The sequence below is a fragment of the Mustela erminea genome, chromosome 7 (genome assembly GCF_009829155.1).
Source record: "Mustela erminea isolate mMusErm1 chromosome 7, mMusErm1.Pri, whole genome shotgun sequence".
Lineage (NCBI taxonomy): Eukaryota > Metazoa > Chordata > Mammalia > Carnivora > Mustelidae > Mustela > Mustela erminea.
The window spans coordinates 1,613,933-1,641,250 of NC_045620.1; the positions used below are offsets into that span (position 1 = coordinate 1,613,933).

Below are 27,318 nucleotides of genomic sequence, written 5' to 3' on the forward strand. Positions count from 1 at the left end.
ACGATCACATTTGTGTCTGTGGTCCACGGCACACCGGGACAGGTGGTCGGGGCAGGGTGGGCGGCACGGTGTGGAGGTGGGGAGCTGAGAGGTCCGGGGCGTCCCCGGGTGACCAAGGTGGGGTGCCGCGGTGAGAGGCAAGCGGGCGGGGGCACCACGTTCCTGTGTGGGACGTGAGGTTTGCGAAGCCGTGTCTGAGGGATGCAGGGGGGCAGAGAGGGCTGCCAGAGGCCCGAATTTGGGAGTCGCATGGCATATGGTGGAGGTCTTGGCCACGCGGGGGAGGCCGCCAAGGGAGTCTCTGCGGAGCGGAGCAGTAAGGCTGCCTCTCGGGGCGACTTCGGAGGAGGCGGGGAGAGGGGAGAAGGCGCGGGGCAGGGAGCGGCCGCCCGCAGCCAGAGGTGGTGGCGGGGCAGAAGCTCGGGAAGAAGGGGCCACCCTGAGTGCTGCCAGCCCCCCGGGGAAGTGGGCACAGGGCAGTTGTGGTTTCAAGAGCTTTTTATAAAGAACGGGCATGTGTCAGTAAGGCAGCAAATATCTCCCGCTTGGCCTTTTCACGTGCGGAGGTGGCTTGGGACGGGCATCCAGTCGCCCGACGTGCTGCCTCAGTTGTCGGCTCACGTGGTCTCGCCGCTGCGTGTGCGGCCCCAGGCTCCCTGCTGTGCGCCGATGGACAGACTCGTGCGTCTGAGGGTTCCAGAGCCAGGCGGTCCCGATGAGGACACCGAGACCTGTGGAGGTAAACGGCTTCGCCAGGACCCCTCAGCCCTTTCCCCGAGAGGCACGGGAGCCCCGGGTCACCTGTGCACTTCCCGCCGCATCTCCTGCCCTGCGCCTCCTCAAGGCCCTGCGCACACGGACCGGGCCGTGTCATGAGGTCGTCCACAGAGGGGAGTGTCCCCAGCACACAGCAAGAGGGAGACTCAGCCCAGAGCTGCCGCCCCCATGCTGTGGAGACCCCGGGGACAGGAGTGCGGGGTGTCCAGCGGCTACAGGACTCCATGGACCACCAGGGACTTGTGCTTCGTGCTACCGGGCGGCTGTCATGGCTCTCCTTTGCACTGGCTGTGGGTACTAGGGTTCGGGCAGTCCTGATGGCTGAAAGAGGTGTGCATGGTCAGGACCGTACTCTGGTCTTCAGGGGCCCATCCCTCTCTCCTGACCACAGAGCTGCTGCGGCCTGTGCCGGGGCAGCTGTCTGGGCCGATGGCTGTCAGTCCTGCTCGTGGCCCCAAAGGCCCCGGTGATGCTTGGTGACCCCGATCAGTCAGTTGTCTGTGCAGACTTGAGCTGGGCACCCAGTCGGGGTCAGATTTGTGCTGGAGCTGGGCAGTTCCTGTCCTCAGGAATTACTTTCTGACAGGGTTGTTCGTGAGCCACGAAGATCGGTTTGCAAGGGGAGGAGATGGGGCTAATTCCATTTCTGAAATGGAATCTCGTTAGGCACCCCCGGCCCCGCTGTAATTACTCAAAACCGGCATTCTGTCTCTTATGGTCTGTTCTGGACCCTCCAGAGTTTTCTCTGCTGCTTTGGACTGATGAGGTAGCCCGTCAGGGTTGGTGACGTATTCAGCAGCTGAGGAACTTTGTTCAGAGTGTCCCCCAAAGCTCTAGAGTGACAGGTAAAGACAGCCTCTGGATGGGCCGCCAGAGCCCGTGCAGTCCAGACAGGCGTCCAACCGCTCAGGCCCGGTGCTCGGGGCCAGCCCTGGCTTTCCTCTCATGCTGGGGGGTTCGGACACCACTCACTGGGCACCTTCTGGGGTCTTGATCCTAGAACCGATGGTAGAGGCTGCCCCCCTCCAGTGTTGGGGGCTTCCCAGTCCAGGCACACCTCCGTGTGTGTCGCTGACCCTCCTCCGGGACCTGGTTGGCTGCTGGCAGTGTCCTGGAACAAGTGGGGCTGCCGACCTCCAGGAGACTGTTGTGCCCCCCAGTGGGAACGCCGCTGGCCTGGCCTTCAGGAGGCCGCCGGTCTCAGTCCCTCAGAGACATGGTCGTGAGTGGCCATGTGACACTGTGCTGTGGCCTGCAGAAGCCCGCTCTGGCTTGGCATTGGCAGGCCTGACGGCAGAGGTGTGCTGGGCACCGAGAGTGGGTTGGGGATGGTGTGTGTTGCAAGTCCGTGTCCGTGGCTGTGACACGGTGCGCGCTGTTCGGATCCGTGTGTTGTGGGTATGCGTGTGTCCACGTGTGGCGGGTCGCCAGAGATGCCCTCCGAGTCCGAGGAGGTAGTTGCTTCTGGGCTGGTGGGATTGGCCTGGGCATGGATACACTTACCTTTCTCTGTAATATTTTATTTTTCTTAAAGAGACCTGAAGCTGTTATGGTAATTTTTTTTTCTTATCAACCCATTTGTTTTTATTTATTTATTTTTTTTACATTTTATTTTATGTTTTCAGTGTTTCGAGATTCATTGTTTATGCACCACACCCAGTGTGATTCCTAACAGGCGCTTGTTCTGGGGGACAGAGCCCCGAGTACTTGCTCTTGTAAGTGTGTGTGTTTTATTTAGGATTTTTCCGGCATCTCCAGGATGTTGTCACCAGTGGATGTCCAGTCCAGTGCAGTGTCAAGAGCAGGGGCCAAGGGGGCTCCAGGCGTGGGAGGGGGTGGTCTCGGCCCCTTGGATGCCCCTGTGCCTGGGCGGCTATCTGGGCGGACAGCTGTTGGTCCTGCTCGTGGCCCCAAAGGCCAGGCTGTGGCACTGTGTCCTCACAGTGCCACGCTGCCTGTGCACGGAGTCCTCGGACGGCCTCGCCGCTGGCCGCAGGACAGCCCGCTTGCTCACTGAGCAGCTCCGCAGGTCACAGCCGCGCCGGGCAGCTGCTCTTCCCGCCGCCGGGACGTTCTTCTCTGGGTACTTGCGCTCCTCATCCAGGCCCGCGCTCCCGCCCTGCTTCCAGACCCCGGCCTCTGTGACCCCCGCAGCAGAGCAAGGCGCGTCCTCAGGACTGGGGTGTGGCCCGCCGGGGCCTGTCTCTGTGGTCCTGCGGTGGGGCAGGTGGTCGTGAGCCCGTCCAAATGGGGCTTTCTGCGGGGTCAGCTGTCAGTCTCCAGCCCCCTCTTGCCGAGGACGCAGGAGCACCCGAGGGCGGGGAGCCCGGCTTGTGCCGCCTTCCTCCGCCAGCCCCAGCGTGGCGTGGTGCTGGCGTGGCGGGGCTGCCTGTGGCGTGAGTCAGGGAGTCTTCTGGAGGTGTTTGTGGTCTGTCCACCTGGTAGACAGGCCATGACTCTGAAAGGCCATTAATTGAGGTGGACGACTAATGGGGAACAGGCTTTGCTTCTGGATCTTGGATGCGCAGGACTGAGTCCCTCGCACTCTTTGGTCCCTGCCTGGGCTGTTTCATGTGGTCATTTAAGTAGTTCCGTAAGCACCTGTGAACCCCACCCACAGAGCAGCTGGGACCCTGCCGGCACCCATGTGACCGTCCAGCCCCCACCTCCTCCACCTGACCCCCCATGTGCCTTCTGTTCCCTTCTCTGTTCCCTTCTGCCCGTGGCCTCTTCCTGAGTGTGGCTGAATGTGTGTCTGATCTGACTTGAAGTTTGTGGAAAGGCTCCGTGCTTGGGTCGTCTTTCGGGACGTCTGCTCTAAGCCACTCTCCCATCCCGTGCCGTGGGGTATTCTGGTGCGTGGACTCAGCACGTGGACTCACTCCCTCTTGCGTGGTTCATGAGCCGGGCCCTCCCGCGCTGCCCGGGGCATCCCCCCTGCGGGGGCAGTGGTCTGCTCGGGAGAGGCGGGCGGGCTGTTGCGCCCACAGCCACGCGCCGGAGAGATTCGGAGCACAGGCTGTGTGTGTAGACGCGGGTTCACGGTTCTGGATGTGACGTGTGCGTTGTCCACCAAATATCCAAGCGGGGTTGGGGACACTTGAGATGGGAGTCTGAACCTCAGAAATGGGTTCAGGGCAGGGATGTGGGGGCTGGTCCCTAAAGGACTGGTGATATTTTAGGAGCACCCAGCTGGCTCAGCTGTTAGAGCATGGAGTCTTGGTCTCCAGGCAGGGAGTTCAAGCCCCGCGCGGGGTGTAGAGCTGACTTTACAAAGGACGGGGCGCCTGGGGGGCACAGTCAGTTAAGCGTCCAGCGGACTCTTGGTTTTGGCTCAGGGCATGATCTTAGGGTCGTGAGGTGGAGCCCCTGCCCTCTGCAGAGTCGCTCTCTCCCTGTACCCTCCCCCACCCGCGTGCCCACTTTCTTGCTTTCTCTTTCTTTCAATAAATAAATTTTTAAGAAACAAAGAAGAGAAACGAAAAAGAGTGATGTTATTTTAAACCCTGAGGATAGTGTGGTCACCTGGTTTGGAGGAGGTGCGGTGCAGCCTGGAGAAAAGAGAACAGACCAGAGCCCTGTTCTGGGGCCTTCTGACCCCTGGAGGAGGAGCAGGAGGCAAGGGGGGGCCGCGCTGCAGGGGAGCCCGCCGGCTGTCAGGCCATGGGGGTTAGGAGTGTGTCAGGGAGCTGCCTTCCCCTGTTGTGTGTTGGAGGCCAGTTAGGGAGGTGAGGACGGAGCTGCCTTTGGATGTGGCCCCCAGAGGCTGGAGGCTGGCGCAGGCCAGACCTCTGTGGGAGGTGGGGAAGTGACCTTGGGGTATTCAGACAGTTTGGGGATGCTTGTTTCGGGGACTGTAGAGCCATGTGAGTGGAGCATAGGACAGTTTCTTTTGTTGTTCCTGGACTTGTTTCTTCCCGATTGGAGATCTTGGATCTGCGCTGCTCAGGCACAGATGTGAACGTGGTTCGGGCCGCACGCAGATCTGAAATTTCTAGCACCAGGTTCAAAAGGAATGTGAAAGTACAGATGAAGTCGGCGTTAATATGCCCGTTTAACCCTATGTGCCTAGGTGTTTCCAGGCCACCACTTGGCCTCAGACTCGTCATCCAGAGCCACTGGCATCCCCTTTCCTGTGGCTACGCCCTTAGGTGCTTGGCGGCTGCCCATGGCTCGTGGCTCCTCCGTGTGTACTTACGGATGAGCCAGCAACTGGTCCGGAGGCTGAGAGAGGGAGAGAGTGGGGGCCAGGGCCAAGGGGCCCCCAGGGCTGCAGGACAGTGCAGCCAGTAGGCTGCAGAGAAGGAGGCTGGTCCCAGGTGCTGTGGGATCCAAGGCGTCTGGTCTGGCCTCAGGGACGGTGGCCGAGAGGACAGGACCCGGGGTGGCAGGACCCTGGGTCCAGGAGGGCCATGTCTCCAAGTTCCTGCAGCCTCTTGGGTAAGGGAGGGAAGGGGCTGAAGTGGCCCAGCCATGCCTCCCTTGCGGGGGAGAGAAAGAACTTGCCCTGGTCGGGGCAGCAAGTCCAGGTGGGGGCCGCTGGCTAGCAGGGGGACAGGAGAGCTGGTGGCACTCCTGCCTCCTTTCTTGGGAAGGGCAGGGAGGCCAGCGGCTGTCCCCAGGCTTTGTGTGGGGCGGTGTGCACTGTGGCCGGACTGCCACAAAGCACTTTGTCACCACAAGGAGTCTGTGTCCTGGGATCACGCCCAAAGCAGAGTTCTCCTGGAAGAGGCTCACCCTGGCAGCAGAGCAGTGGCTGTGCGGAGGTGGCCGGCAGGGTGCAGGTGGCCTGCGGGGCTGGAGGAGGGTCAGGCTGTTCTCCTGGGTGAAGGTCTCTGGCTCAGCAGGGTGGACGCTGGGGCGGTGGAGCCCGTGCAGTGCTGTGATCCGCTGGTGCTGGCGGCGTGGCCTCGGGGGGCCCAGGTAGCAGCTCTCAGAGCCCGCGCGGCCTGCTCCAGCGTCGTCCTTGGGGCTGCTGTCTGCCCGAGTGCTGTCCAGTCACTCCTGGAGGGCTGTGTGTGGCGAGCCCTTGTCCCCCTGCCCTGGAGCCCAGACACCTGTGGCTCAGCCTCGTGTGTCCAGGAAGGAGGCACCGCAGAGCTTCTCCTCGTCAGCTTGGCGTTGCCGGCTTGGGTCCGCGTCAGAGGTCCAGGCCACCAGGAGGAGGGCAGTGTGTGCTGTGATTCTAGGGGGGTTCCCTCCCTTCCGAACAATTTCCAGCGTCTTTGCTCTTTCAGAATTTCCTTTCGGCTCGTCGCGAACATTCTCTTGTGTCTGGGTGGCTTGTTTGCACGTGTCCTCCCCTGCGTTGGGTGCCCCCTTTCCTGTTCTTCCTGGGTTGCTTCTTGGCAGATGGTGGGGCACCGATGCCTCGCACCAAGCGTGGGGCCGGTCGCGTGCACAGGTCTCTGTCTTGTCGAAGCCTTTAATGGAGGGTCTGCTGGTCCGGGCCGGCGTGAGCACGGTACAAAGGAAGGACGGAGAGCCGCTGCGGCGCCCCGGGACCTCTCGTCTCACGGTGCTCAGGTGGGACTAGGCAGGGGACTTCTTGATGCTGGGACGTTCTCTGTTTTTTAGGGAATTAGCTTGTGGGTATTAGTTCTAGTGCCTGGAGCTTGGATATCCTGCCGTGAGCCCCTGGGGTACTGGAAAGACCCCCCTTCTTTCTTGAGTCTGCTTTCCTCTTCCTGCCTGCTGGGACCCCGTCTTTGTCTCTGTCGGGGTGCGGCGCCCCGTCCCTTCCTTTACTCCTGGCCTGTGGGCTCTCAGCGGGGAAGAGGCGTGGGAGGGAGACAGGAGGTAATTCTGCTGGTCAGCGAGCTACCCACGGGCTACTGTGAGGCGGTTTGGGGCGCCGCCCTGGATCTCCAGGTACCAGCAAAAGCAGCTGTTGATTTGTAAAGAACTTACTTTTTTTTAGAGCACTTCAAAGTTCATGGCAAAATTAAGAGGGAAGTACAGAGATTTCCCCGTACGTGCCCTGTCCCCACCACGTGCAGCCTTCCACTGTCAGCATCTCCCAGCAGAAGGTACATTTGTTATGACCCGAGAACTGGCACTTTGCCATCTCGTCGTCCCTCAGGCTCCTTACGTCAGCTTTATCCACGCGTCCGTTCTGGAGGTTCGGGCAAATCCATAAAACATACATCCGCCATTGCAGGTATCAGAGCGTTTTCACTGCCCTTAAAGTCTTCTGTGGCTCCGTGTTCGTCCCTCCCCACCTCCCCACGCCCGGCAGCCGCTGATCCTGTCACTGTCCGTAGTTGTGCCTTTTTCCGGACGTCATGCGGTTGGCGTCGCACAGTGTGTGGCCCTTGAGATTGGCTCCTTTAACCGGGTCATGAACGTCTGTGGTTCTGTCCTGTCTTCGTTGTTGGAGAGCCCATTCCTTTTTATCGCTATTAGTAACGTAACGTTTTCCGGACCCGCCGCACTGTACTTATCCCTCCTTACTGAAGGGCGTCTTCCGAGTTTGGGCAGTTACGAATAGAGCTGCCGTAAACATCCATGTGCAGCTTTTTGTGTGGATGGAAGTTTTCAGCTCCTTTGGGTAAATAACAAGAAACAGGCCGGCTGCACTGACGGTGAGAGTGTGGTTAGTTTCGCAGCAAAACACCAAGCGGCCTTCCGAGGCGCCGGGCCACATGGCGTTCCCAGCAGCCACGTGCCAGAACGCCCGCTGCCCGGCGTCCCGGCCTGCGTGCGGTGCCGTCGGCGTGGCGGGTGTGGGCCCTCCTGACGGCAGCGGGCGTCTCGCTGTTGTTGGCCCGGGCGTGTCCCGGATGACCCGGACGGGGAGCGTGTGTTTGGGTGCTCGACGGCCTCTGCGCGTCCTCTGCGGGGAGGGGCCCGTCCGGTCTCCTGCCCAGTTTCTAGCTGGGCTGTCTGGGTGCTTGTTGCGAGGTGCTAAGAGTCCTTTCTGCATTTTGGGTGACGGTCCTTCATCAGACGCTTCTCTGGCAAACGTTTTCTCCCAGTCTGCGGCTCGTCTTCTCGCTCTCGGGGCGGCGTCTCAGAGACCAGCCGTTTCTAATTCTCGCGCGGCCCAGCTCGCCAGCTTTCTCCTTCACGGATCCTGACTTGGATCTGTGTCTGAAAGGTCATGGCCATCCCCAAGGTCACTTGGATTTCCTCGTGGGTTATCACTTAGGAGTGAGTTGATAGTTGGCACTTTACATTGATGTCTGGGACCACGTTGAGCGAATTTTCCTGAAGGGTGTGAGTTCATGTCTAGATTCGTTTCTCTGCGGGTGGACGTCCGCACGTGGCTCAGCACTGATTGCGGAAGAGCTGGTCTCCGCTCTGTTGTGTTGCCTTTGCTGCTTTGTCAAACACGAGTTGATGGCCTCTGTGGGGTCTGTTCCGGGCGCTGTCCCACCCATGCTCTGGTCTCTTCTGCGGGACACACACGCGACGGCTGCGGCTTTGCGGAGAGTCTCCACGTCGGTGGTCACCCTCCAACTCTGTTCTCCTGCACTGACCGGGTTCTCTGGGTCTCTTGCCTCCTCTCCGTGCGAACTGTATTATTTATCTTAAAAAGATTTTATTTGTTTGAGAGAGAGAATGAACATGAGCGGGTGTAGGGGGCGAAGGCAGAGGGAGAAGCAGGCTCCCCAGTGAGCAGGGAGCCCCATGCAGGGCTTGATCCCAGGACCCCAGGATCATGACCTGAGCCGAAGGCAGATGCTTCACTGACGGAGCCACCCGGGTGCCCCTCCGTGTGAACTTTAGAATCTCTTTGTCAGTATCCATGAGGTAGCGTGCTGGGAGCTGACAGGGTTGGCGTCGGAGGACGGAGTTGGGAAGAACGGCCGCCCTGCCAGTTCTGAGTCTTCCTATCCATGAACATCGGATGTGTCTCCGTTCATTTAGTTCTTCTGTGATTTATCAGGAGTTTTTTTTGGCTTTCCCTAGATCTTATATGTATTTTGTTAGGTTTTTGGGTGCTGGGGTAAGTGACAGTGTATTTTCGTTTCAGACTCCGCTCGTTGTTAGTGTCAGGACGTGATGGGGTTTGTAAAGGACCTTGTGTGTGCTGCAGCCTCGCTGTCGCCGCGGTTTAGATGTAGGAGCTTCTGCTGTCTTTTTTTTCCTTTGTACCTCAGTGATCCTGTGATCTGTGAACAAAGCAGTGTTTTGCTTTTTCCTCTCCGATCCGTACCCCTTTTATTTCCTCCTGTGTGTTGGGCGGGCGAGGACTCGTGGTGCTGTGTGGAGGAGACCTCCTTGCTGTGTTTCCCATCTTAGAGGAAAAGCTTTGAGTTTCTCATCAGTTAGTAGGATGTGAGCTGTCGGTTCTTTGTGGCTCATCTTTATCAGGCTGAGGGAGTTCCTCTTATTTTCTTGGTTTACGGAGAGTTTTTATCACGAACTGGGGTATTTTGGAAGAACCGTCAGCGGAGGGAGAGCCATGGGAAGGTCCTGCCACATCCAGATCTCTCTGTGTTCTCAGGAGCATGCCTTGGTCTAGTCAGGGGGATGGGGGCGGTAAGAGGCATTGCCTGTGTGAGGGCCGGTGACGGGCCAGGGGACCGGTCACAGGAGGAGGTGGAGCGTAGGATGGACCCAGAAGAGTGCCCGTGAGTTTTCCGCCTGCGGGGGCGGGACAGCGAAGCCAGGCAGGGCGCATCTCCTGCGCTCCCCACCGCCTTCTTGCAAGCAGGAGGTGAGGCTCAGCTTGTGAGGCGCTTTGCCCGGGGCCTCCCTGCCCACTGGAGACCCTGGTCCACTTGCCCCTCCCTGGCCTGGAAGCCAGTCATGATGGTGGCCCAGTGGGGACTTGTGTTAGCACTGCTCTGTCTGGAGGCCGGTTGAGGCAGGTGGGGGTCAGCATTGCTGTTGCTGGAGTCGGCAGGGTGAGCCTGTGCGGGGGAGTCGGGGGAGGGACTTCTGCGAGGGCCAGAGAGCTGTGTTGGGGGGTGCTGGAGGGGACGAGCCCTTTGAGGGAGGGAAAGTCTGCCTTGACTCCACAGGTGGTTCTGCATGTTGCTGTCCTCCTGAGCCAAGGTCAGTGGGGGGCTCCGGTGGTGACGGCCGCCAGTGGGGCTCCCGTGAGAGCCGGGTTCCGCTGCTGGCTAGTGGTGCAGGTCCCCCAGCCCTCAAGTGTCAGCTCTCGGAGCCGTCACCTGGGCAGTTAGCAGTGCCCTGGGAGAGCTTAGTTAGTGCAGCCGTAGACGGCCACTGTCCTCCGCCCTGAGCACAAGTTCAGTGTTTTCAGAGAAGGATTTCTGGTACAACAGCTTTCCCCAAAGCAAGCCCCCTCTTTGGTCTGGGGTTCAGGTGAACAGGCACCAATGCCCTCCAGTACCCAGCAGGTGTTCCCGCATCCTGCAGGAGGGAATGGCTCAGCCCAAGACCTGCAAGGCTGTAGGGGACTTTCAGGGGCAACTTGCGGTACTTGTGTTGGAAAGTGACCCTGCCAGTGAGGAGGCATCTCCGTGTGGGACAGAGTGGGCATGTTGGCCAAACACGGTTGGGGTCGCTGGGGTGGGGTGAGTGTTGGTAGAAGGTAGAGGTAGGCGGAGAAAAAGAGCAGCCCTAGATATGGGGGTCCCCCGGGAGCAGGATCACGGGTGATGCGTGTTAATCAGGCAGCCCTGTGTTCGAGGGTCCCAGTGAGGAGTTCTAGGTGCGGGTGTTGATACAGGAGGCCTGCGGCTCCGGTGACTGTGCCACCTTCCATATGACCAAACCTCGATAGCCTCTGCGTGTAGTCCGGCGGGTCTCACCGTGGGACCCTGGAACCGGGGCTCGCTTTCCTCATGGGGGGCCCGACTTGCTCTAAAGCAGAGTGAAGCACTTTGGGTTGGGCAGCACGAGTGCTCCCTTTACCGCACAAGGGCTGAGGGGTGAAGTGTCCTGGGCAGGTGTCCCTTTTGTAAGATTTTGCTCCCCACGCTATGAGTCAGTTTTGTCAGAATGACCCTTGGCGCTCCCGTGCCTCTGCGTGTGGTTTCCAGACGGAGTCCAGCAAAGACGTCGCCCCGCGCTGCTTTCTTCAGTCTTTACTTTTCTTGGACGCGCACTCGGAGTTTCCCTCTGCTGGTGTGGCTCTGCCCTTGTCTTCCAGGGGGTGTAAGGCAAGTGCGGTGGGTCTTTGCCGTGTGGTCTCGTGGACTCTCAGGCGGGAACGTGGGCCTGCTCGCTCACACCGTGGCGTGCCGCTGCGGAGAGGAAGGGCGTCTGCAGAAGCAGAGCGTGGGCTCTGGGATCGTCCCCTGTGGGGCTGCGGACACTGGCCGCGAGTCCCCAGAAGCGGCGGTGTGTCTCACCTGCGCTGAAGTCACAGGGGCCGATCGTTGTGACCGTGGATTTCCCCGACACAGACACAGATAGCCTGGGCCGCAGTGGGAAGGGTCGGCGCACTGGACTTCAGAATTAAAAGAAAACTTCTTCCGGTAGACAGACGTTAAATGAGAAGGCAGGCTGTGGAGCGGAGCCGCGTATCTGACCGAGAACCTGTGTGCAGGGCACAGGGAGAACTCTTCCCACTCAGTGGGCAGAAGACAGGCAGCTCTGTCTGTTAACAACGGGCAGGAGGTTGGAGGAGACAGAAAAGAAGGGATAAACGTGGCCCCCAAACACGCGAAGGGAGGCTGACAGTGTTGGCTATCGGAGAAGCACACACTGCAGCCCCAGGGGGAGACCCCATCACTTCCACACCCACTGACGTGGCCAGAACCAGGAGGACGGGCTGCACGTCCTGTTGGTGGGTGTGGGGGTCATGGAGCTCGCTGGCCACCGGGGCGGGGGAGGAGGAAAGAGCATGGCCGTTCACTTGCCATGGCCAGCAGCCCGCTCCGAGAGCCTGTCCGTCCCGTGAGACTTGTTGGGGGCATTTGCAGCAGCCTTTCTGACAAAGAGCCCAAGTTGGAAATCATTGGCATGCCCATCAGCTGCACAGCTTGTGGCCCATCCGTACTCAGTGCTCAGGACTCGGTACTTCGTACTCAGTGATACAAAGGGCCAGAGGACTGACACCTGTGGCTGTGTGGAGGGATCTAGAAACCCTCTACCAGGTGCAAGGAGCCAGGCTCAGGGCACCGCCGGGTGCACGACTCCATTTCTGCGAGACTCCAGGAGAAGCTGAGGGTAACCACGGCAGTCGCCTGCTCTGGTGTTGCCGTGTGGCGCGGGGAGGGGGAGCTTTGTAAACTGGTGGGATTTATTCAAGTCTTGGTTGCGGTAGTGACTGCACAACTGTGCCTTTTGCTCAGACTCTCAGGTTGTGCGCTTAGAGTGGGCAGACTGGATTTCTCGTAAACCGGGTTTCAGAGAAAAGGACACGGTGCCTCTTTCTCTGTCCGCCTGGGTGCCGCGCAGTGTTTCAGGAGAAGTGGGGGTTGTGAGCTGCCGTGGGGGTGCTCGTTTATGTGTGTGACGTGTCAGTGTCTACTGAGAACGGGGTGCGGGGGGGCCAGATGCTGAGAACGGGGTGCGGGGGGGCCAGATGCTGGGACCGGGGTGCGGGGGGGCCAGATGCTGGGAACAGGCTGCGGGGGGCCAGGTGCTGGGACTGGCATTCAGGAGCACCTTGGAAACGGCCTCACCGATGGCTGGTCCTGGATCTTCACTTTTCTTATGACGAGATTGAGCACAGACAAGTGTCCGTGTGCGTCCAGGAGAGGTTGCTGGGTTGCGTGGAGAAGGGCCGTTGCCCCCCCAGGGACCGCCTGAGTCCGGGCCATGTTGGCTCCGTTCAGATGGAGGCATCTGTCTCGTCTTCGGGGCAGGATGTGGAGTGTCCATCGGGGCTGGCCGTGTGCTCCAGCCCACGGCTGTGTCTGAGGTTTCCCTGCACATCTGCCTGCTTCAGAGTGACCATAGTCTGGAGCTACCAGCAAGCAACGTCTGGTTTTTAGATCGCTGCTTTCCTTCAAGTAAATCCAGCAGTCCCCCTTCTCTGTGGGGATCCATCGCAGACCCCGTGGACGCTGGAAGACAAGGGCAGAGCCACACCAGCAGGCACCGTGCGCTCCCCGCTGCACGCCCGCACCCGCCGCCAGGTGTCAGTGATGAACGGGGCACAGCGAGGGAGTGTCAGGAGCCACGGACGCCACAGGACAGCCGTCACCACGTGCGGTGACCAAAGCTGTGCGAATGTGGCCTCTGGCTCTGGAAACGCCTTCTGGTCCTGGGCTCACCCTCCTGTGGCGATGGGATGAAGTGACGGGAGCCACGCGGGCGGGGGCCGAGCGGGAGGGAGCCCCGACCTTCTGCCCGTGTGTCCGTGGGGCCCTGTCACTGATACCGTGGGTGAGGGGCACAGCTGTGATGCACGCTCCTCGTAGGAGATTTGACAAGGGCCAGAGTCCAGGAAAGACATGAAGAGTAACCCGTAGTCTTGTCACCAAGTGGTCATGTAACTGTCTCTGATATGTTGCTTCCTTTCTAAAATTTCCCGGGTCCTCAAATGCGGTTAGTCAAAAACTACATAGTTTTGGGTGTCTGGGTGGCTCAGTTGTTAAGCGTCTGCCTTTGGGTCGGGTCTTGATCCCGGGGTCCTGGGATTGAGCCTGCTTGCCGGGAAGCCTGCTTCTCCCTCTCCCTCTGGTGCTCCCCCTGCTTGTGCTCTCTCTCTCGCTGTGTCTCTGTCAAATAGATAAAAATCTTTAAGCAAACCACGTGGTTTTTAATAGGTGCGTACTTAGGCGGCCGGCTGTGTGCCGGGAATATGACACGTGGTGCGGGCGCTGGGCATGTGCTCGAGGCTCTGCTCTGCTCCCCAGGTGAGGCAGGCTAGGGTGTGGGCAGAAGGGTGCTCTTTAGATGGGTGGTCAGGAGGCCACTGCAAGGAGGGACAGGACGGTGAGCCCCTGGAGTGCTGGCAGAACTTACCATACGGTGCGCTGAGTCTGCCTTCTGGGAGTAGCCGGCGGGGCAAGTGGTCCCAGGGGTGGAAGAGGCAGCAGGCCCGTTGGTGGGTATGAGCATGCCCGGTGGCAGTGGGAGCTCATGGGTGGCTCTCCCGGTGGGCTTCCGTGGTGGCTGGGCCACTCCGCTGTCTCTCCTGCCCACATGGCTGGGCGTGGCCCCTGGGATTCCCTTCCGTGCATGGACGGATGGTTCAGCCACGCAGGGGCGAATGGAGGTGGCTGCTTTCCGTGTTGGGGACAGGTGTCGGGGGACGGCCCCGCCCTCTCCCTGCTGGCAGCGAGTGTGCCTTCCCTTCACCTGGTTGGTCTCGGCACACTGCTTGGCCAGGGCACCGCTTCTGGGGTCTTGAGAGAACTGCTGTGGTGTTTGCCATTCAGGTCGCTAAGAACAGCAGGTTCCCCTAAGTTCTTGGAAATGATGTTTGTGTCTGCTCCCTTGCACGGAAATCTTGGGTCTGATAACCTAACCCTGTTCATCCACTTGACTGTCCTACCATAGATCAGGCTCAAGGTTAAACAGTAAAACCCAGGGTTAAGGTGTTCTGCGGTGGTTCGTGTGTCCCAGCCCCGCTGACGGAGCTCTTTGTTCTGTGCGTTTTGTTCCCAGTTGGAGAGTTTGGTTCCGTGTGTTTGGCGCTCGTGCTCTGTGCGAGAAGACTGCCTGTGACATGAGGACGGGGTCTTCACACGCCTTTCACCTGTTCCCTCTGTCTTGCCGATCCCCAGGGAAGGTTCAGAATGTTTATTTTCGTTGGTTTCCGGGCCATTCGTTGTGTGTTTCTTCTTGTAAAATTCAGCGTGTTCACACCTGCACAGCCCGCTTGCCCTCTTCCATCGCAGCAGAGGTGCGTGTACTCCGGTGCGCACCTTGACTTTTGTCCTTGATGACGTCGCCTGGAGATCATCTTCCGGTGGCATTTTGTTTTAATTGAAAAACTAAGTTTTACATGTCGTCACCTCAGAGAAGAAGCCTGTTCTCCCAGTGCCCCCGTCCCGCCTGTGCTAGCTCTGGTTCCGGAATACCGCTGGAAGGCAGCCGTCCAGACGTTTGATCTCCCCGGGGCGCAGCAGACGCCCGTCCTCGGCCCCAGCCGGCCGGGCCGGGAAGCACCGGGCTGCGGGGAGGGTGTGTGTGGGCAGCTGGCGGTCCTTCCCTGCGGAGGTGAGAGGGATCCCGGCCTGGCTCCCCGCCATCGGCTGTGCCGCCTGCATGGGGTGACTCAGCCTCCTGGCGACGTGCCAGCCGAGCCCACAGGGTCTGAGCAGCAGCGGAAGAACTTTCCGTGGGGCTGGGGGGGGCATGAAACAGACCACAGAACGCACCTGTTCCGAGCGTGCGATTGTCTTGGGAAGCGTGCACACCTGGCTGTCTGACGTCACGGCCCAGATGCCGCCGTGCCCCTCAGCCCCGGGGGCCTCTCGTGCCCCGTCGTTGATGGAACGCCTGGGCCCGGCAGACTTCGGCTTTGTGTCTCTGTAGTCGGGGCTGCCTCTCTGATCGTTCGCGGAGACGGAGCTGCGCGTCGTGATGGGGTCTGGCTTCCTGGCACGGGCCGAGGTCAGCCCCGTGGCCACATGCGCATGCCCGTCGGCTCACCGGGCTCAGCGGGCTTTCCCAGCTGTGGTGGTAGTGAGAGCCGTGTCCTTGAGTGTCCGCGGGCCAGGCTGCGTGTGGGTACACGTGTGCACGCTCGCTCCCGGCTGACCCGTGGCCGTGGAATTGCTGAGGCCGGGGCAAGCCTGTGTTCAGGCTCCTCAGAAGCCGCTGCGCTTCTCCTGAGTGGTGGTGGGCGTGGACGTTCCGTGCTGGGCGCGGGGTCAGCCTCCGGCAGTCTGGCCGCGGGTGGGTGTGCAGTGAGCCCCATGGCTTGACCTTCACGGTCCCCTTTCTTGGGTGTGGTCTGCGTCCCGCACCGTTGACCCTGTGGAGCGGTTTCATGAATTTTAACGAGTATGTTGTGTGACTGTCACTGCACTCAAGGTGCAGACCCCCCCCACCCCTTGGTGGTGACCCCTGGCAGCCACGCATCTGCCCTGTCGGCCTGGCCCTGGGCTTTTGCCTCTGGAGTTGTGTAGATGGGGCGCTTGCACGGCGCTGCTCCAGTATGTCCGGCCTCCTTCTTGTGGCCGGAGGCGGCTGAGCCGTCCAGTGGGGCCTCGCTTCGCCCCCTCGCTGGGGAGTGTGGGTCGGGCCGCGCTCCGGCCGCGCTGGGAACGGGCTCCTGCAGCCAGGCCAGTCCCTCGGCGCTCGGGTTGTGATTCCTTCGAGGCCGTGTGTGTGGCCGGGGCGCCCCTCGATGGCGGCCGGCCTTCTCTCTCTCTCTCCGTCGTGTGGGGCATGGGGTTCTCGGTTCTCATGTGGCTGCCTTGATCTGTCTTCTCTTTATGGGACGTGCCTTTTTGGGTTATGCTTAATATGCTTTTCCTTTTAATGTTTAATATGCCTCCACCCTTTTTTTTTTTAAGATTTTATTTATTTATTTGACAGACAGAGATCACAAGTAGGCAGAGAGACAGGCGGAGAGAGAGGGGGAAGCAGGCTCCCCGCTGAGCAGAGAGCCCGATGCGGGGCTCGATCCCAGGACCCTGAGATCATGACCCGAGCCGAAGGCAGAGGCTTTAGCCCACTGAGCCACCCAGGCGCCCCTGCCTCCACCTTTTTTTTAAAGATTGTATTGATTTTTTTATTTGAGAGAGAGAGCGAGCGAGCGTGAGCCAGGGGAGAGGCAGAGGCAGTGGGAGAAGCAGATTCTGTGCCAAGCGGGGAGTCCAACATGGGCTCCATCCCAGGACCCTGGGATCCTGACCTGTGCCAAAGGCAGACGCTGAACTGACCGAGCCCCCCAGGTGCCCTTACTATGCTCTTCCTAACTCCCAGGTCACAGGGATCTCGCCCTGTGTTTTCCTCTGCGGTCCAGCCTGTGCTCCGGCTCCGGTGTCTTCTGTCCCCGGGGGCTGGGCGTTGGGCTGAGCGTGGCGTGGCTCATCCTGCACCCCCCGGCCTGCTCGCTTCCAACCGGCCTTCCAGCCGGCCTTCCTGACTCGCTGGCCCGTGTCCCCACGGCCGTGCGTCAAGTCTTACCTGTGGGCGTCCTGTTCGGGGCTGTCCGCGGCGCTGTCGGTTCGTCTGTGTGTCCCCCGTCTGTGGCGCCAGGACGTGTCGTGCCTTTGTGCTCTCTCAGGGGCAGGGCCGCTTGGCGCCTCCCTGAGAAGCTTCTCCGCTCATCCGCGCTTTCGTCTTGCGTCTGCGTCTGTGGGTCGTGGTCGGAGGCCCGTGGGCGTCCTGCAGCTGCTCTGACTGGGACTGTACCCGATGCGCGGCCAGTTGGGGGGTGATGTCTGTGGCGTGGTGTGTGTGTGTGCAGGAGTGTGGCGTCTCACTCTGTTTAGGTCTTTCACGACATCTTTCAAGCAAGTGTGTGTATTTTTCCATCCAGGCCTTGCACGTGTTTTGTTGGAGTCATTCCAGGAGGCTGGGAATAGTAGTTCTTAAGAAATGTGTTTTCGGGGCGCCTGGGCGGCTTATCTGGTTAGTGTCCGACTCTTGGACTCGTCTCAGGGCTTGACCTCAGGGTCGTGACATCAGGCCCCATGCTGGGCTCTGCGCCAACACGCCGGGCGCGCAGCCTGCCTAAAAAAGCCGCAGAGTTACATTTTCTAGTTTTTGTTGATGGTATGCTGAGTTGTAGTCGAATTTTGGATGTTGATCAAAGTCTAGCAGTCTAATCAAACTTTCATTGGAAATGTGTGTGTGGGGTTTTTAGGTGTTACACACGGAGAGTCCTGTTCTGTACAAGGAATGACAGTTTCTTCCATTCAGATTCTTCCGCTCCCAACTCCCTGGCCTGTCCTCTGGGCAGTGGGCTTGCTGGGGTCTTGGAAGGGGGATGACGGCGTCTGCGGATTATTCTGATTTCAAGGGCTGTGCTTCCGAAGACTTACCTGTCGGAGATGCCGGTTTGTAGATTCCCTTCATCAAGTTAAGGGAGCTCCTTCCCACTGCTGATTTTCTGCGGTTGTTTGCTTTTCCTGGCGGGGATGTTCATCCTGTAGTCATGAGCGGATGTCAAGTTCGTCAGAGGCTTTCTCTGCCGTCTGTGGGATTTGCCCTCATGTTCCTTAAAGCTGAACAGTGTCGCTTGTCAGCACCTTCTTCCGCCCCCCTGCGCGCTCCTTCCTTGTCCTCTGGCTTTTCCGGCTGTACCCGCTCTTCGCGGAGAGTGCCGAAGCCGTCAGCTAGCAGCCCCCGGCTGCTCCTTCCCGACGCCTCTTGAAGCCAGCCTCTTGGTCCCTTGCCCCTCCTGCCTAGGGCCTTGGGGCCTTGCTCTCCTGCATGTCGCTCTCAGCCCTCTGGGTCCCTGTCTGTGCCCTTCCCCACGGACGCTCGCTGTGTCCTTGCCCGTGTTGCTGGGATGAGGCGCCTCCTCCCGCCCCCTCCTGGCGGCCTCACGCCTCCCCTGTTGCAGTGGCGCTGCTTCCTCCTGGTTAGGCTCTGCAGACCGGGTCCAGAAGGTTCTCCAAGCTGCGTCTCTTCCAGTGCCGAGCAGCTCTCCTCTGTAGCATCGACTGACTGTAGCGTGGATCAGATATGGCGGGTTCGTGGCTACCGCCTGCCTCCCACATTGTGAAGGGGGCCTCCAGGAATGAGTCCCGCGTCCGCGTTTCTGGTTTTTATTGGTGCCTGCGGCAGCCCGGCCCGTCGGAGGTCCTCAGTGGGCATCTGCTGGCTGAGGGAGTGAGCGGGCGTCGTTAGGCTGCTCGGAGCCCTCGGTTTGCTTCCTCCTCTCCGGGGCTCAATTCTGGAGAGCCAGAGTTTTGCTGGGAATCGTGTCAGGTGCATACCGTCTGCCTCCTGACCTCCGCTCCCTTGAACCTGCGGTCTCTGAGGGGTTTACTGCTGCAGATCGGGCCCTGGGTGGGCCTCCAGCCTGGCCCCTGGAGCCTCGTTCTTTGGCGCGGACAGCTCTGTCTGGCCGGGAGAGCCGCTCGTCTCACTGCACCTTTGACAGATCTGGATTAGCCCCTCTTCTCCCGGCCTCTCCGGCCCCTGCCGGCTCACTAGCCGACGGAGCATGTGAGAGGGCGCAGGTGCCTGTCTCGGTGTGGACGGGCCTGTGGACTTGAGGACGGATCGTCTGAGGAAGCAGATGTTGCTGAATAGAGTGTGTTGTGGCAACCCTGAAAGGGAGGGTTCGTATCTCTTTGTTTACTGGTCTTGACGAGGATCCAAAATGTTCTTCCAAGCCATCCTGTGCGTTCCGCGCCCTGGAATTCGTGCAGAGCCCTGTCCTATTTGCAGAGCTGCTGAGGGAACCTGGATGGAAGCGAGAGAGGTGGGTTGTTAAGGAACCTGCTCCTGGTCGCTCTGCTGTCCTGCTTTGTTTGTTTGTTAAAGATCTTATTTATTTATTTGACAGACAGAGATCACAAGCTGGCAGAGAGAGGAAGGGAAGCAGGCTCCCTACTGAGCAGAGAGCTCGATGTGGGGCTTGATCCCAGGACCCTGGGATCATGACCTGAGTGAAGGCAGAGGCTTTAACGGGTGCCCTGCTCTCCTGCTTTGTGACTGCATTTCTCAGGCTCTGCTGGAAGCTTTTACTTGTTCATTCTTAGTTCATTCCCACGTTTCGCACTAGAAAGGACCCCGGGTGAATCACAGAAGTCCCCCTGCTAGGAGAAGAGAGAGTCAAGAGGAAGGGGCAGGGAAGTGACGGAAAGGCAGAATGGACCGCGGTTAGAGGCTGTTCTGCTGCTGTGGCTCCGCTGGGAGGGCCTAGACTGGGAGCAGAGCCTCCACCCCCCCAGGCTGCAGGGGGACCTGCGGGTGAGGGAGAGTGCGATGGCGTGTGCGGAGAAAGGCGCTCAGTCCGTGCGGGGCCTGTGGGGTTTCAGACTGAAGAGAAGCATTAAATGTGCTCAATTTTGATCCTAGGCGTTTGGGGAGGTTGGGGAGGTTGGGGAGGTCTCCCTGGGGCTCCGGAGCGGGAATGCAGGCAAGTCCCCGAGGCCCCCCGGATTTCAGGGTTTTGAATAAGTGGGAAGCTGGGAAAGTGGTGCCAGCAGATTGGGCCCGCGGGCACTCACCCCTGCATTCGCCGCGCTCCGGGGGCCAGGGACCAGGGCGTTAGGTGACGTGTGCTGGGCAGATGCGCGTGTACCCGGGAGGGTGAGGCTGGGGCGCCGAAGCTGCTGGGGGAGAGCCTGGCACTCGGTTAGGGAGGCTGCGTTGACCCTCCTGCCCTGTTGTCAGGGGAGCCGGCCGTGTCTTTTCTGGGGTCAGTGTTTCCCTGCACCTTCCAGAAGAGCAGTGACCCCTGTGATGCTGCTGGAGCCGCAGGTGGGGCCACTCAGACCCTCTGAGTCTTCGGTGTTTCGTAAGTGGGAGGTGCGAGGTCTGGGCCATCCCAAGACAGACACGTGAGGTGGCATTGGAGTGTCCAGGACTCAAGGTGGGGGGATGTCTGCGGGAGAGAACGCCTTGGCTCCGAGGGTCTGTGATGGGGCCAGAGGGTTAGGATAGTGCGTGAGCCATGGGGTGACATTGCAAGCCCCACGTGGTGGACCTTGGGGCGGAGGGAGGTAGAGGTGGCCCCAGAGGGGTGTGGGGACCCCAACCCTCCTGGCAGCCGGTCACCCAGCGCTTGAAGGCACTGTTTTTCTTACTGTGGTTTTAAGTGACAGTGATTCTGATGCTGATGCGGAGAACTGCGCAGTTGAGTGCCGTGCGTCTCCTGAGACAGACACCCCTGGGGCACATGTTGGCCACGGTTTTCTCTCTGACTGTAGGTAGCTAGACATGCCCACGGGACTGTCCCAGAAGTGGGTCCTGTGTGATGTTCCGCAGCTGTCTTTTCATGTTGTGCATCAGGGACACGCATCCCTGCCAGGGCCCAGTGGGAGCGCATTCCTCTAGATGGTGTGTAGTGTCCCGGTGGGAACGTGGCCGGTCCGCTGCACCTGTCCCCCACCGGCGAGTGTCATGCTGCGCAGAAACCCACGCCTGCAGTCTCTGGGTCAGGGGACATGCGTCACAGTATTGGTGCTGTCGGAAGAGACCCTCGCCCAGCGTTGTACGCCCGGCACCCACCCCGTGCCGTCATGGGTATGGGCGAGGAGAGTTACCGTGTAATCTGCCCATTTTTGCCCACTCCGTGAGGCCGAGTATCCTTGCTGTTTGGTCCGTTGTGGTGTTTTTGGGAATCAAAACAAAATTGTTGTTTTTGGAATTGGTGCCTTTTTGGGCCGTTTTTTATTAAGAATTGTTTTTGAGATTTATCTTTAAGTAACCTCTACACGCAAGGTAGGTTGAACGCGTGACCCTCTATCAGGAGACGCGTGCTCGAGGGACGGAGCCAGCCAGGCACCCCTTGGCCGCTTTTCTAAAGTCTGTGAGACAGTTGTGGCCATAGGTAACTTAGTCAACTTTTTGGACAAAATTTTGTTCATTACAAAAGTTCCGCCTGTGTGGACACGTTTGCTGAGGGAAGACCCCACCCCGTCCCCCATCCGCGGTCTCCTTCGCCAGCCCGTCCCCTGGCAGGCGGCTCTGCCGGGCTGCGTGCCCGCACGTGTGCACATCTGGGTGAGGCTCGTAAACGCAGCATCTGGAGAGTGCCAGCCGTTGCCGTCCTGAGCTCCGGCAGGACGCCTGGGAGAGGGGACTGTGATGTGCGCCGGGGTCCTGACCGAGCCTCAGCCGTGGCCTGCCTGCCCTGGGGCCGTTCTGTGTCTCTGCCCTCACGGGCGTGGGGTGGGCGCACGGGCTTCTGTGCGTTTCAGGTGCACGACGTCGTCGTTGGCAACTCTGTCACGCTGTGCGCACCCCAGGTCTGGTGTCTTGTTTACATCAAACGTTTCAGATAGTTCCGGTAACCTTTAGCGTTTGAAAGCATCGACAGCACAGAAAACCGGTTCTCTATGTGCGCGTCAACCAGAGAGAACGCCAGCCCCCGATCTTATTTTTCTTGGCCGGTGGCTGTCACGCTGGCGGGCTTGTTTGCAGCTGGTCTGCGGAGTGCGGCGGCTGGGAGCCCTTCTCTCCTCCTGCCTCCTGGAGCAGGCCCTGCAAGACGGCCTGTGTGGGTCCGTCCTGCCCTCAGGGAGCTTACACGGAGGGGACACAGCCTCTGGGAGCCACAGACACTGGGGTGGAGCCTGGGAGACGGGCTCACCTGAGGAGGTGTGGGTGGTCCTGGGGACGTGGGCCTCGAGCTGGCTCCAGAGGCAGCGGGCAAACAGGAACGTTCCAGAATGAGGCCCTGTGGTGGGCAGGGGCTCTGCAGCCGGCGTCTCCGAGGTGAGGCTGCAGAGGGAGCCCGCCGTGGGAGGACAGCCTTACCCAGGAGCCGTGGGAAGCCACCGAAAGCTGCTGGGCAGGAGGGCTCCGAACCGTCCCTGCGCCGTCAAGGGAGGCTGAGAGCGCCGCTGCGTGTCCTCGCGCGTCGACGCCCTTGTGGCCTGTGCCCTGTGCTATGGGTAAGCCGGAGTTGCCGCCTCTCACCTGCAGTTTTGGGTTCCCCGTGTTTGGCTCTCACACATAGAGCTGCTGCGGATGACTGTGGGTCAGATGTCGTGCGGGGGAGCACCTCGTGGGCGTGGCGCTGTGGCGCAGGGTGTGCGGGACCTCGCAGGGGGCTGCGGGGTGTGCGGGACGTCGCGGGGGGCTGCGGGGTGTGCGGGACGTTGCCGGGGGCTGCAGGACGCATGCACACCAGCAGCGTCGGGCACATCGGGCACGTGGGGTGGATGTGTCCTGCCTTTGCCCGTGTGGCAGGTGTGTTGAGTCACACTGTGACTGAGGAGTCAGCCACCCCTGAGGTGTCGGGGGACCCACGGGGTGGGCTGATTCACGCGCGGGTTTGCTGTCTATTGCCTTTGGTGAAATGTCTCTTCGCGTCTGCTGCCCATTTTTTGGAGGATTCCGTGTTGTGGATGCCTTTGCTTGGACGTGCGCCTCACGAGGACTTCCTTCTGCCCCGTGGTCTCTCATTCCCTTGGTGTTTCTCGAGGGCGGAAGTGTTTCATCTTGTGACGTCTGCCTTACCGGTTTGTGTCCATGGGTTCTGTTTCTGGGGTTGTGTCTAGACTCTCTCTGCTTAATCCACGGTCCACAAAGACTTTTCCCCTGTTTTCTTCCAGAAATTTAGAGTTCTAGATCTTACTACATTAGGCCTGGGATCCATTGTGAGTCACTCTCAGTAGACGGCGTGAGGCAGGGGTCCAAGTCCGTGCTTTGTGCCTGTGGAGGTTCCCTTGTTCCCTGTTTGCTGAAGGACTGTCCTTTGCCCGTTGAATTCCTTTGTACCTTTGCCAGAGAGCATCGGTTGTCCGAGTTTGTGCGGGCCTGTTTCTGGACTCCGTTCGGCTCCGTTAGTCTGTTCCAGCGTGGTGCCCGCGCTGACCCGCCTCCTTCTCTGCGGCTTTCTAGCACGTCGTAGAAACTGGCCGTGTTGGCCTCAACTTCGCTCTTTCTTGTGGTGGTTTGGTGACTGTGGGACCATGGCTTTGTCTGCGAGTTTTAGAATCAGCCTGTCCGCTTCCCCATGGAGGGCGGCTGGGGTACTGGTGGGTTGCGCTGCCTGCGTGTGAGCTGGGGAGACCTGGCTTCTTAACAGCTGGCTTCCCAGCCCGGGAGCGAGGCCTGGCGAAGCTCTTCGCTCTGGTCCCCCGCCGCGTTTCTTTTCCCAGCCGCGTTTGTGGTTTTCAGTGTGCTCGGGTGCCCTAAGGTTTGTGACAATGACGTCTGTGTGTGCAGACGCCGCACGTGCTAGAACATGAAGTGGGTCAGAGGCTTCATCTTCCGCTGGCGATCAGAAACGCGTAATGTCAGTGCTCCTCACCCTCGAGCAACCACGTTCCCTCCCGTGCCGCTCCTGCTGTGAGCCTTGACTTGTTCCCGTGCACACAAAGATGAGAACATGCTGCTTTACGACACTAAGCAGGCTTTGAAAGAACGATGCCCCGTGCGCACAGATGCCCCGAGGTCACTCCGCAGCATGCACTGCGTCCAGCATCGCACTGTCGGCACTGCAGGAGCCCAGGGGCAGTTTCCCAGCAATGATGGTCAGCTTGGTGCGGTTTGGGCAAGTGTGGCGAGGCTGCGGCCCTGGGCAGCTGCTTGTGAAGGACTGAAGCCCTGGGACCAGGGTCCAGGTCGCGGCTCACATGTGGATCCTTTGCATCCAGCGCCCCAGCATCCCCCAGCAGCAGCACAGTTGGGCGCAGCTGGTGTGTGCTGTCCCCTCCACACTGGACCGGGGAGGTGGGGTGTTGGGCCAGGACACAAGAGCCCTGTCCACTTGCGTGTCCGAGCCCCGCTCCCCCACTTCCTGGAGTCACGGTTCCCCCGCGCGTTTCAGAGGCAGAGAGCCACGGGAGCAAGAGGAGCTTCTCGGGCCGTGATTTACGTCAGCTTTACCAGTGTCCGCGTTGGCTGCGGTGTGGCGGCAGGGCCCAGGGCCGTTACCCTGGGATCCTGGGCCTCGGGGACATTCCTCCTGCTTCTGTGGCCACAGCCTGGGGCCAGAAGGTCCTTGGCCCTCTGCACCCTCCCCAGGCTCTTCCTCGTGGTTCTGGACTGTGGTGTGTGCGGCTCTCGGAAGGGAAGCCCGCCGCTGTGTTTCGGACTGAGCTTTGCCCCTTTCCTCGGCTCCTGTCCTGGTTCTGGCTTGGGGGACAGTTTCATTCCGCACGTGGGTAGTTGGGGAGGGTTTTGCCTTTTCAGTCTTCGTGGACTCTCGTCCTTGTCGGGCAGGTAACGGGGCACTGGAGACCCTCGTGGCGGTGAAGGTGAGGGCAGAGGTCTGGTCCCTCTCAGCCGGGCGGCCGCTCCCTGCTCCTGTCATCACAGCCCCAGCCGCCCCCGAGGGAGGCGGCCTCCCAGGCCTGCGCGTGAAGGGCGTGGCCGGCCCTGGCCAGCCGGGCGGGGGGCGGGGGGGACGGCGAGGCGCCCGCAGCTCCCGGAGCTTGTGCGGAGGCGCTCCCTGAAGTGATGTCTTCCAGGTGGAGGTTCCCAGGCGAGTCCGAAATGCCCGTTTAATTTGTAGTGTAGCTCTGGCTGACCTACATTTTGGTTAAAAATACAGTAAAAACTGTTGGTATGAAAGGGATCACGGAAACTGTAACATTTGGTAAAAACCTTGAGTTTATCTTAAACTGTGGTGCTTGAGGGAAGGATGGGGTCCGTTCTGAAGAGCTGGCCGTCTGCTCCACGCTGCGTGGCGGGAGCGGCGGTGGGGACAGCCCGCGTGGGGTGTCCCGGCCTCCCGCACACCTGGTGCCACGGTCTCGTGCGGCTGAGCGTGGGAGACCCGGGCTCTGCCAGACCGCGTGGCCCTTGGAGCTGCTGGTGGGCGCCGACGCGGTGCTCGGTGATTTTAAAATCTGAGCTTTCACAGCAGCGAAACCCAGAAAATAGCCCCATAGCATAAGCAATAAAGACATTATACATTTGTCTTGGATGAAGTATCGCGGAGCTCCTGGAAACTCTGTTTTTGAAGCGTGTTCAGTGACGTGGGCACGACGTACGGCACGAGTGGCCGCGGCCTGAGTTCTCGTCCCCCGGCCGGGCACAGGTCTTCCGCGTGCACGGTGGCTGGAGGGCGCGGGATTTCAGATCTCTGCTGTCCGGGTGCGTGTCTGCGTCTCTCAGGTTTGCTGCACAGACGTGCTGTCCCCAGCAGGGCATCGCCGTTACGAAAAGAGAACACCCGAGTTCTTTCCTGTCTGCTTGATCGGGACGGCGGCTCGTGCAGACGGGCTGCGCGTCCTGAGCGGAGGCCCGCCCGTGGCTCCGGACTTGTCTGTGAACTGCCTCCGGCCTCCTGGGGTTGGCCACCTTGGCCGGACAGGCTCTGAAGGGTCTTCAGAAAGGAAAGGAGTGTTTTCTGTATCTGCGCCCCGGCGGGGAAGTGCGTGGTGGGCGGTCCTGCTCTGGGCATCGAGGGCGTGTGTGTGCCGAGCGCGGTTCCGTCGTGTTTGCGAAGGAGGCGCTGTGGTGTGTCAGGTGGTCCCTCTTGGCTCCACGCTGGCCTCGGGGGCCCCATCTGTAAGGGGACAGTGGGCCACACCCACGGGAGCCCCTCCCTGAACCCGTCTTGCGCTAGCAGAGGGGTGGGCAGGGGGTGGCCTCCCGGGGCTGACTTGGAGACAGAGTTATGTTTCTTGGTCTTTGCAAGAATAGGTGCCGCCCAGCAGCTTCTCTGTTTGACATGAGTGATCACAGCAGGAGTGTACAAGATCCGGGACTGAGATTGTGTCGTTCAAGTGTGGCGTTGGATGAAGTTTGACGCGGCCGTCGGCGCTGTGATTGTCGGGCCATCGCGCTCTCCGTCTGGCCGGTGAGGGCGGCGCAGCATAGCCGGGGGCCTGGGAGGCAGCGTGTGCCCAGCACAGCGCCCGTCCCCACGTGCACGTGGCCTCCCCTCAGCCTCTGGAGCCGTGTGGCTGTCCTCGGGGTCACGGTCGCTCGGGGCCCCGCTGTGGCTGTGTGGCCGGTCACTTGGGAGCAGTTGCCTCCCCTTCTCTGCAGTTGCGTCTGTCACTCTCCCTTGTCTGCTCACGTCCCCACTCGGATGTACTTTGGGTGCCAGCCTGAGGTGACGTCATCTGCGGAGGGTCCCCGGTCGCTTCCCTCTCTGACTTGGCTTGTCACCACGGGCACGCTGCACAGCGGTGGCCGTCTCGCACTGCTCTGGCGCCTGGCGCGCCCCCTGTGCTCCACCGCTCTGGTCCCGTGGCTGTCGTGTGACTGTTTCTTACTCAAATCTTGTGTGAAGTTTCGTGGAGGTGGTGCTTGGAGCAGAGCGGCGGCTGACCCGGGGGCACGCGCATCGCCGTGGCGCTGACCCGCCTGACGCGGGGCGTCGTCACGGGGGCCTTGCCGTCCCTCGTCCCTTCCCCGCGGCTTCAGCCACTAGCTTCCGGAGGAGTCCGTGCGGGGAAGGAGCGGGGTCTCCGGCCGGAAGAGCGACGGGTGACGAGGGACGGTGGTCCTGGGAGGCTCGCTCGCTCGGGAGGACGTGGCCCCGCCGCGCTCTCCGGCTCCGCGGTGTGCTCGCGGGCTCCTGGGCCGGGAGCCTTCACGGTGGGTCGCTCGCGGCCACCGGTTTCTGTTTTGTTTTGTTGTTAGATTTCAGCGTGGTTTACCGTAAAAGGGGGTTTTAGAGGGAGGCTTTTGTGGCATCAGTGTGGTTTCTCTGGATCGGGGGTCTTAGATGGGAGCCCAGGAGGAGGCTGTCAAGTTTCCATGTCCCTCTGGCTGTCGAAGGAGCCAGGGCCCAGAGGTTCAGGGGCTCCTCGTGGCCTCCCTGGGGTGGCTCGGGCTCCGGTTCGGTACAGGAGGGAAAGTCCTGACGCTGCGTGGTGTGAGGCTCGCGGGGGGCTCTCGGGCAGCCCTTCCTTCTTGGGGAGAGCCGCCTTAGTCCTGTCCGTGGCGGAGACGCGTCCTTTCCCGCTGGGGCATCACTGCCCCGGGCTTCTGCAGGCCTTGCGTGAGCAGGAGTGTGCTGCTCCTTACGTACTCTGTCTTGGGAAACGGAAGAGTTTGACACAAAAACAGACTATTTCTCGTGGAATCGACAACGTAATTGTTTGCTGGTTCTCGAAGCGGAGATGAATGCCAGATCTGACTGGTGGGACTTGTTTCCAGTGACGTAGCTGCAGCCCC

The 27,318-nt window shown here is 60.5% G+C and overlaps 1 protein-coding gene across 1 annotated transcript in view; it reads left to right on the forward strand.

The window, feature by feature from the left end:
* The window catches only part of TAF4 (TATA-box binding protein associated factor 4), a 65,217-nt gene that overhangs the window by 8,911 nt on the left and 28,988 nt on the right, over window positions 1–27,318 (forward strand).